Consider the following 8,880-nt stretch of genomic DNA (forward strand, 5'->3'; position numbering starts at 1 on the left):
CCAACCAATTTTTTATTCAATTTGAACATTTTATAAATGAAAACATGAATATATGTTTTATTTTGTGAGCTCTGTTTTCATTTTCACTACTATATTATATAAATTACTGTGCTTTTTAAAATCCATTCAACTACTGGTGAATATTTTGGATTTTGTCAGTTTGGGGCTATTACAAATCATACTACCATGAATTTTTTTTGGTGCATGTCTTTTGATGCATATACATACATATTTCTTTCCATTATATATTGAGTTATAGAGTTGCTGGATCATAGGGTAAAAAATTGGCAAACATTCTAAAATCATGGGATTATTTTAGTCTTATTTCCAGAATGAGGCTGACATTTTCTTTAGACTCTTTCTAAAACTTGATGATGTTAGCCTTTTTAATTTTTATTTTTATTTAATTTTAAAGTTTTATTTATTTGTCAGAGAGAGAAAAGAGAGCCCACAAGCAGGGAAGCAACAGGCAGAAGGAGAAGCAGACTCCCCACTGAGCAAGTAACTGGATGCAGGACTCGATCCCAGGACCCTGGGATTATGACCTGAGCCGAAGGCAGATGCTTAACCCATGAGACACCCAGGTGTCCCAAGTCTTTTTAATTTTTAAATTGATATCCTAGTATTGTAGTGGAGATACGGTAACGACTCCTTATACTTTCTAAGATCTCTCTCTCTTTTCTTTTTTTAAGATGTTTTATTTATTTATATGACAGACAGATCACAAGTGGGCAGAGAGGCAGGCAGAGCGGGAGGGGAAAGCTGACTCCCTGCTGAGCAGAGAGCCCGTTGCAGGGCTCAACCCTAGGACTCTGGGATTATGACCTGAGCCGAAGGCAGAGGCTTAACCTACTGAGTCACCCAGGTGCCCCTGTAAGATCTCTTTAACCTACATTCTGTATTATGTGATGATGTTTTGAAATTATTTAAGTAAACTTGTTTTGGACTCAAACATTTATTTTTGGTGATGATCATCCTTTAATTAGGAGAATGAAAAATTTATTTTCAACTCAAAGGATGAACTGCCCCAACTCTAGAAATGATCAGCAAAATGGTATTTTTCACTGTGGAGAAATTTGCTATTAGTTCTTCACTCTGTGATCTTATGGTCATAAAGAATCATGTTAATTCTTTTTTCTTCTTAAAGATTTTATTTATATTTGAGGGAGGGAGAGGGAATCTGAAGCTGACTCCACAATGAGTGTAGAGCCCAATGTGGGAGTTGATCCCACGACTGTGAGATCATGACCTGAGCCAAAACCAAGAATTGGCTGCTTAAGCAACTAAGCCACCCAGATACCCCAAGAATTATGTTAATTCTAAATACCACATGTTCCCCATCCTATCAAGTTGACATTAGATAAAAATTGAGCTCTAGCTTGATACCTCTGCTGACTCTGGACTGGTTTTGTACTGCGGTAGGTTGTGGGTGATTTGGAGATTTGTAGCCATTTGAAGCTTCATTTCTGTATATTGCAAAGATCTTTACCCCTCAAACTGTTTACTGTAAATATTTTCTCTCTTCACTCTTGCCTTCTTGGGAGGCTTTTCTTTTCCTTCTAAAATTGTAGATTCACTGCAAAACGAACTGTGATTAAGTGCAAATGTTAAATAGCACCACAAAGTGAATGATAGCATTTTTAAACATGTCACAAATGTAATTTGGAATTTTCTTGGACAGCCATTGGTTTTTCTATATCTAGTACTGCAGTTGCAAAAATATTGACACTCTCCAAGACTGCCTCTCAGTCTGTTCTCAGCGTGCTCCTCCATCACTGGAAAATAATTGCTTAAGGAGAACATGGATGTGAGGTGTTGGGACTTAATGGCCTGACCTTGAGGGACAAATTGTATTTTTCCCTTCCAGGTACTTGATTTGGTTTCTCCCTACTTGAAATTATATTCTGAATTTGAAAAGGTTACCTAATTCCAAAATTCTTTGAAAAGAAGCTGAATTTAAAAAAAAAAAAAACATAAGAAGAAATCACCAGCTTTCTGTGATCACAGCTCTGACTTGCTTTAACCCAAGAGGTGATTAGGAGGAGACTTCTGTTTTATTAGTGATTTCCAAGCAAAATTCATTTTCTTATTGACAGTAAGATTCATGGTTAAGAATACTAATAAGTAACTGAAACCATGTAGCACACTCTCAAGGTAGCTTCACACATTTCTAGGTGTGAAGAAAGGCATTGGAACATTAAGGAGCTGTGACTATAACATCCCCCAAATGAGACTAGCTTTCTTTTAGCTCCTTTACTTTCAACTGAAAGTGAAAAATGTTTATCAGCTCTGGAAATGAGTAACAAATGTAAAACATAAGCAGCACAGAATTGTTCCACATCTAATCCTGTGGGTACATATTTGTGCAGTAACCCCAAGGGTGTACTTTATTTTAATTTCTCAGAATAACTGAATGGCACAGAAAAGATGGAAAAATGATGAACTCTCACAAAAATTTCCCAGCTGTCTTTTAAAGAAGTACCATAAATGTAAATTTGCTGTAAAGACTAAAAAAACTTGTAACATTATTAATAAGGGAATGTGCTTTAGGCTTTATTGTGTGGGGGGAAAAAATTCCCTTCCTCATTAGTGCAGCTTGGGCAAAGCTTGGTATAGTCTCAGCCATTTGGAAAGAAAGAAAAGCTTTTGTTGTGCGTGATGATAAGGGATTTTTTAAAAAAATCATATGTAATCATTTTGTGATGGCGTAGAGTAAGTTCATGTCATTTTAGTATATGCACTGTGGAAATGAACAATTTTTAGAAATAGTGAATCAAGTATTGTTAGTTGTTGTCATTAGTATGCCTCCAAAGAATTTGAACAGTTCCTAGCTCATAGTGGGGATTTAGAATATTTTTGTTCCGTTCAGTATCAGTCATATTTTTATTATTTGTGACCAACCAATATATATGCTCTGACTGATTTATGAGGAAAAGGAGTTACTAGGAAGCCTGGAGATTGTGGCTCAGGGAATGGGCAGTGAACTGGTATGTCATATTTTTAGCTCAGTGAACTCAACTTTTTACTAAGTCTTTAAAAATTTTTGGTGATCCTCCAAAGAAGAAAGAGAGAATATACTTTTTATTGGGGTGACAAGAAATGAGGAAGGTTGTATCCAGCAACAACTAGACCTAATAAATATCTCTTAAAATACCGAAGGTATGATATTATGGTTTATATAATTTGACTGGTTAAGGATTTAATGTGGTTAGTATAAATAACCCATCTGGAGAACTCAAAGCCTTATGCTTATCAAAATAGTAAGCTCTTATCTATTGAACCCGTTGGGCTTCAGATTATTGTTAGATCTCCTTCTGTTGTAGTGAGCAACTTTCTAGGGATGGAAAGCAAATCTAAAAGGAAGTCACTGACAACAGAGGAAAAATGAAGTATCCTTTAGCTGGTAGAGGGGAAGGGTGGTTAGCAAGCTCAAAGAATGTATTTTTGAAAGACAGTACAAATGCTTTTGCTTTGTAGAATGTTATACCCATGGACCCACTTTATTTCCACTTCTGTACAACGTAACCTATAATGTTTTGGGAACCTAATGCCATGATTCTTCATTTGACTTACATAGACAAGCTTTATTTATTTTTTTAATTTTTTTAAACAGTATTTTTTTAAACAATTTTATTTATTTATTTGGGAGAGAAACAGGTAGTGACAGGGAGAGAGAGCCCAAGGGGGGAGGAGAGGTAAGAGCAGGTTCCCCACTGAGCAGGGAGCCTGAAGTGGGCTTGATCCCAGGACCCTGAGCGGAAAATGAGTGTGCCACCCAAATAAACCCTCAAGCTTTATTTTTAATGCCAATTCTTCTTCTTCTTCTTCTTTTTTTTTTTTTAAGATTTTATTTATTTATTTGACAGACAGACATCACAAGTAGGCACAGAGGCAGGCAGAGAGAGCGAGAGGAGGAAGCAGGCTCCCGGCTGAGCAGAGAGCCCGATGCGGGGCTCGATCCCAGGACGCTGGGATCATGACCTGTGCCGAAGGCAGAGGCTTTAACCTATTGAGCCACCCAGGTGTCCCAATGCCAATTCTTAACATAAAAAATTTAACAGTGGTACAAAGAAAGAGGCAATAAGTATATCCTACAGAACCAAAGATTTTCCTGGATTAGATAGCTTGATTTGTTATATTGTCAACATGTCATACAAACCAAGTCACACACATGAATTATATTCACACAGTGTACAGAGGGTTTCATCTAAATTCTATTATATGAGCTTTATTCTCAACTACTGGGACATAATCATGAGAATCTGTAGTAAAAGCACTTGTTTTCATCTTTGCATCTGTTTTACAGAGCACAGGATTAGCCACAAAGTATTTACCTAAAATTATTTATTTGAGTGATTGACGGCATGTATCAGGCCAGTCTATTAGTATAAAAAAAGCTGTATAATACAAAGTTTCAAGTTTTAAACCCAGAAAAATTTCAATGGAATAATAACTATTTTCCTGTCACTAATTAATGACACAGTACTGTAGGGATAATAAGGGGATCAGAGATGTTTATTATCAAAGTAAAATGAGATTTATCATTCATATAATAACATGTATATTTTTCTAAGTACTTTCCATATGTTACCTTATTTAATCCTCATGATAACTAGATGTGGTAGGTATTATATTTATTTTGCAGACAAAGAATCAGAACAGTTACAATATTTAGCCAAAGTCACACAGTTGTAAGCAGTATACATTTTATGGGTATTAATATACATGGTATACATTATATTACTATGTATGTATTATATATACATATTCATGTGTATATTAATAATATATGTATGTCACTGAAGAAAATGATTTAGGTAGCTCAATGAAATTTTATTAATAGATTTTAATCTTTAAAAATTCACTAAATAAAACTTTTTCCCTACTTCATTAATGTCAGGTCCTCAGGTGGTTTTCATAATGCAGTTATATGTTTCATAGTTTTCAACCCATCTTAGTTTCCTACCTCAAATAAGTGATGAGTCTGTGTAGCACCTGGCATCCTAACTATTCTCCTACAAGAGAAAATACTCTTCAGGGAGGATCCCTTTGCTGAAACCAAAGCTGATGGACAGGTCTTAGTTTCTTTTTAAAGATCTGTTTTAAATCACATGCACTCTCAGTCCCAGGAGAAGCACGTGTTCTTTTCCTTCCCCATCTCTATAACATATATGCACTTCCTTCAGCTCTGCCCTTCTTTAAAATTATTGTTGCTTCCTCAGCTGCAGCTTCTGCATAATGATGTCATTTTTTACTGTCATTATCACCATAATGTTTTTACGCAAGGAGTTAGGGAAGAAAAAATTGGATAACATTATTCTAGAATCTTATTTTTTGTTCTTCTGACTTTTCCTCTTGACCTTGTATCTACCTGACCTCATATGTGACATAAAAATCATGTCATAGGTTTATTTGAATCTGTTGCATTTGAGTTGGGTGAGGCACAATTCAGTAAGAACGGGCTGTTTCTCAGGGCAGAACTGATACTGAATTAGCAATGTTGAACCACATGGTTCATTTACAGTGTCATGAGTGGCTAAGAAATCTGCCATTAATTATAAGACTTGTACACCAGGTTCTCCATCATGGTTTCTGGATATTTTTGCATCTCCTCAGTCTAATAGATCATTACATTTTTTCTAATAGTTTCTTAGGAACTGACTCTGCTTTTCTTAAGCAGAATAAATAAATAAATTTATTGATGTAAAAAGGATAGCTCAGAAAATGGAAGAAATATTTGAAGAATAAGGCTGGCAATGGACAAAACAGAGATAGGTCCAGGGGTCTGGAGAGCAGAAAATTTTGATCAAATTTTTCAGGGCGTTACGTACTCCTGGAATGAATCAGCTGAAACTATCTTCAGTTTTTGTTTACCATGCTCATGGTTTAGATTCTCTAGAGAGTGGGAGAAGAAAAATGTGAATTATGTGTGTATCCTTGCAGGATACCATGATGGACAATTGCACTAAAAAACCAGCACATCAATGTAAAGTTGGGAGTTGTTACCAGAATACAGGAAAATTGATGTAGATTGGCAAAAGCAACACATTTCTATTGTAAAGGTTAGCAGTTTAAAAAATTGTTTATTACAAAGGTTATTCAATCCACAATACAGTTATAATCTAAGTTAGATCAATATTTCCAGCCAGCCCCCTAACCCTTTTAAAAATCAGAATATGATACCCATTCCTACTTTAGGAACTTAATCAGCTTAAGACAGCGTGACAGAATAAAGGTTAATCTGAGATTTTAAGCACTTCCAAGTAGAACAGAGAAGTTTAGTTGATCTTTGCAGAATGTATTTGAAAGTAGTTGAAAATATCAGCTCTATACAAAATCATTAATTGGTCCATGAGTGAAGCGTTAATGTGTACACAGGATCTAAACCTTTTTCTGGCATGTGGGCCAGGTCACATTCTTTCAGACACCTCCTTAGACTCCCAGGGCACAAATACTGAGAATACTGAGGAGTATGAGGGCCTTCTTACTGTGCCGCCGGAGAGGCTACTGCAGTATCTAAAGTTGTAAACATGCAGACACATCCTGTCTTCTTCAGAGCTGCCACCCTGATGTCTCTCTTATTAGCAGCAGAAAGCAGAGCAGAGCTGCAAATCTTGTACAGCAATCTGGAGATGATGGCAGGGCAGCCTCGTGTGGGAGTCCTAAATCTGACACTCTGGCCTGTCAGTGTTGGCCTCACCACATTTGCAGCTTGTCCAGCATGTGGGAAAGGGAAGTGAAACAGGGACCGTCTGCTTTGCCTTCCTGGCCTCCAACCCTGTGGTTACATCCTGGTGTGTTTTCCTATTTGAGTCTGTTCAAGATCGCCATCAGCTAAGTTTACACTTCTTTGTCAAGGAAGAACGTCTGTACTTTGTACCCTTGGACTTTATCTAATCTGAAGTTTTTGTGGAAAAAGCAGTATTTGAGGTATACAAAGGTTTTGTTAGTTGTATTTTAAGGGCTTTTTTTGTTTTGTTTTCAGTAAGGGAGGATTACTAGGCCAAAATTGCCCAGTATCATTTTAATTAAGATCTGCATAATGTTCAGGGTCTTAGGTGGAAAAATACTGAGTTAAAAAAAAAAGTTCTCTTCCTTATGATAAACCATTTTAACCTTCCTAGGCTAGAAAGAACTGGCTTTGTCTGGTCCCATAATCTAGCAGGGCTCAATTTACATCCCTGTTAATATTCCCATTAAAAATACTATAAGCTTCCAATTCAGGATGTATAGCTTTAGTATAATTATACCTCTTGTCCTCTTTGAGAATTGACTGAAATAAAAATAGTGAAAAGCAGAGCTTACAGAATGTAGTACATTGATTGAACCATTAAAAACTACTGTTTTTTAGTTGAAAATGGTTCAACATTGGCTATTTCCTATGTTTCAAATTAATACAAAATGATTATATACTAACAAGAAGGATAACTGGAAGTGATTAATAACTGAATAAGAGCTAAAAATCACATGGGAGTGGGTTATGGATGACTGGGAAGAAAGCCACACATCCCAGAACATCCAAGGATGAGAATTTTGGAACCGGTCTGTTCTCTGGGTTCCCTAGAGGCTATGGAGTCAGAGACAGTAACCACAGTCAAGGGCAAAGGGGAAATGGGAACCCGAATGGTCATGGTGCAGAACTAAACCAAGTAGCATTCTTATGCCTAGTCTTAGATAGGCATCTGATAGTTTTCTGAGATAAAACCCCAAGTGGGGTTTTTCTGCCAAGCAACAGTTTGATGAAAGTTAAGGCTCCAAATGTGACTGTCAGTGTTAGTAACAGGATCATGGTCATTTTGGCATTTGGTGGAGGAAACTCAATGGCCAGCCAACAGGTTGGGCCTTATTCTACCCTATGTAGACATTCTGGTCAAAGTTCCTTATCAGTGGGCAAACTCAAAAGGAAACTGTATTGATGATCAGTCACAAAGGAAGAACCTATTCCCCCATTACTATTTCTTAAATAGACTTAAATAATAGTCTCTGAGGAGACCTAGCAGAGTCGAAAAATAAAAAAACTCAGATATAAAGTCTATTCTAAAAGCAATGTCAGTAACTTGGAGAACAGAAGAGAACTTAAAATAATCTAGTTTATACTTAAAGATTTGAAACAGTCTTTCCATGGTACTTTTTGGATAACCAAAACATATTTATATAATCGTAAAATGTGAAACTACTTTTTAACATCAACGTAAGGACAATGTGTGATAAACTTGGTTGAAGGTGCAATATAAAATATTAATACTAAAAATGTCAATAGTGTGAAAATTAAAGCATAACTTACAGAAGGTAGTACGTTGACCTGGAAGAGAGAGTGAACAGGGAAGAGTGAAAGAGAGAGTAAGGGAACTAAAATTCTAATCTTAAAATGTCAGAAAATACAGCTGAATGTTAATGGAACAAGAAATTGAGGTTTAAGTATATTATTTAATGTTGAAAATATAATCAATAGAAGAATTATTGTATAGTACTGAAGGAGAAAATGAAAAATGTAGTATAAGTAGTTTTAGTTTCATCTTTATTATTCACATTGGGGAGTCAATAGATCTTTTCTGTAGTTAATAGATCAAGAAATAGTTGCAGATTTATATTATCTAAAGGCTGGGAGTTTTCCTTAAAAAGTGGAACTAGGTTTGAAGAGGAGTGGGACTATAGATTGTGGCTTTTTTATACTGTGTTTTTCTATACAATTTGGTTAGTTATGGGGGACATGTATTACTCCAGGAACTATTCAGATAGGGAAAATGTGATACAATATGTAAGAATCACATTGATCTTTAGTGTATTTTCTTGATTTTACTTTTATTTTTAAAACATTTAGTATAATGTGTATGTACTTTTGGTAATGAGAAAATCTCAGAAGTACTCATAAATAATTAA

This window comes from Lontra canadensis, unplaced genomic scaffold, assembly GCF_010015895.1.
Source record: "Lontra canadensis isolate GAN:19392208 unplaced genomic scaffold, GSC_riverotter_1.0 scaffold34, whole genome shotgun sequence".
Lineage (NCBI taxonomy): Eukaryota > Metazoa > Chordata > Mammalia > Carnivora > Mustelidae > Lontra > Lontra canadensis.